The sequence below is a fragment of the Nicotiana tabacum genome, chromosome 3 (genome assembly GCF_000715075.1).
Source record: "Nicotiana tabacum cultivar K326 chromosome 3, ASM71507v2, whole genome shotgun sequence".
Classification (NCBI taxonomy): Eukaryota; Viridiplantae; Streptophyta; class Magnoliopsida; order Solanales; family Solanaceae; genus Nicotiana; species Nicotiana tabacum.
This window is the reverse complement of record NC_134082.1, coordinates 138,744,255-138,746,161: the sequence shown is the minus strand read 5'-3', so window position 1 is coordinate 138,746,161 and position 1,907 is coordinate 138,744,255. Positions and strand designations below refer to the sequence as shown.

The window sequence follows — 1,907 nt, the reverse complement described above, 5'->3', positions numbered from 1 at the left end:
TTTATGGAAGCTTTGAGAGTTTTCTGCACTATTTGGGTTACTCCACTGAAATCCTGGATGTTTTTGTGTCATTGGACTCCTAAAAGAATATGGCTTGTAACCGATGACATTAACCTATTCATCCATTTGATTGGTTGCTTGACATTAATGGTTCTGGTTGTTTCCTCCGCACATGTCACAAGCTTCAAATTGGTTTGATTGTTGTGTATTCACCTGAAAAGATTCAAACTTTTGTGCCAAAGAAATAATCTATTGTGTTAGTGTATTTAAAGCATCAACCTGATTTACTGTAGCAGCCTTTTTAATGATTACACGCTCAGATGGACATTAGATAGCGTTCTCAGAAATTTCATTCAACAGCTGCAATGCTTCCTCTGTGATTTTTCCCATTACAGAACCTCTTGCAGCTGCATCTATCATATTTCTAGCAGAGGGTTTTAACCCGTGATAGAAAATGTACAATTGCATATGTTCAGGAATGTCATGGTGTGGGCATTTTCTTAAAATTGCTTTTAATCTTTCCCAAGCTTGATAAACTGACTCAGTATCAGTCTGCAAGAAATTAGATATGTCTTGTCTTAACTTTGTTGTTTTAGCAGGGAAAAAATATTTGTTTTAAAAACTTCTGAGTCATCTGGTCTCATGTCGTAATGGACTCTTGAGGCAAACTTCGCAACCAAGTCTTGGCATCTTCTTTTAAAGAAAAAGGAAATAGCCTTAACTTGATAGCTTCAGGAGGTACTCCATTATACTTAGCAGTTTCCACAAGTTCTAGAAAATTAATTAAATGACTATGTGGATCTTCACTTGTATCACCAGTGAAGATACAAGATTGTTGAATTGTTTGAATCAGGTCGGTCCTGATTTCAAAGTTGTTGACTGCCACTGGGGGCTTCCAGACACTAGATTCACAGTTGAAGTGATCAGGTCTAGCATAATCCCTAAGGATTCTGTTTGCTGGCCTTAGCGCCACTTTATCAAATTGCTCCTCTACATGGACTGGTGGTGGGATCCCAAGTGGGTTAATGTCCTCTGCTTCCTGATTTTTCATTTCTTTACAAGATGCTCCTTGGGAAGACTATGTTTGTTCTTTCCTGTGCAATCGAATAAATCTTTCAATTTCAGGATCGTAACTGATCAACTCTTTTGTAGAAGAGCGGGGTCATAAACTACTTAAAATTCTTAAGTAAAGAAAGTACAAGAAAAAAATAAGTATATAAAAATTACAAAAATGATAAAAATAGTAGGTGCTAAGAAAAAATAATTATATGATAATTTTATTATCTATAGAGATTAATAATATTATACTCAAACTTATAATAAAATAGACATAAAGTAAAACAAAATGAAGCAACATTGAACTACGACAAGAAACAATACTATAATACTATTATATATGGACAAAAGTAATTAGTGATAATACATATTGGTCATATGAATATTTTTCAGTAGTAAAAAAAAATTTCAATGTGAAAGAACTAACAATAGTATAACAGTTATAAATATACACGTTATAAAAATAGTAAATAGTAATTATAACACTATTACTTTGATAAATGAGAGAGTACTAATAGCAGTATATATAATTTACTAAAAAACAGTTAATGATGGAACTAGTAGGAAGAAATAATACAAAAGAGAAAAAAAACTTTTACAATACCATTATGAACAAAAACATTACATTAGGATTAATATCACAGTAGTAGTTATAGCACTTAATTAGTGAAAATATTAACTGAAACAAAAATAATAGTAATAAATTCTCAAATTAGTAACAAAATATTTAATCTGAAGTAGATGTATGCTAATCCCCGACAACCAAAAATTTGATGAGGCCAATGTGTATAGGATTTTTCTGCTCGTGCTTTGTTAAATTCTAGTATAGTTTATAATATCGTCCCACAGAG

The 1,907-nt window shown here is 32.0% G+C and overlaps 1 non-coding gene across 1 annotated transcript; it reads left to right on the top strand.

The window, feature by feature from the left end:
• The first annotated feature begins 478 nt into the window (after positions 1-478).
• On the top strand, positions 479-585 carry LOC142179738 (small nucleolar RNA R71). Its single transcript, XR_012708275.1, has one exon. It is a non-coding gene; the product is annotated as a small nucleolar RNA R71 (small nucleolar RNA).
• The last annotated feature ends 1,322 nt before the right edge of the window (positions 586-1,907 follow it).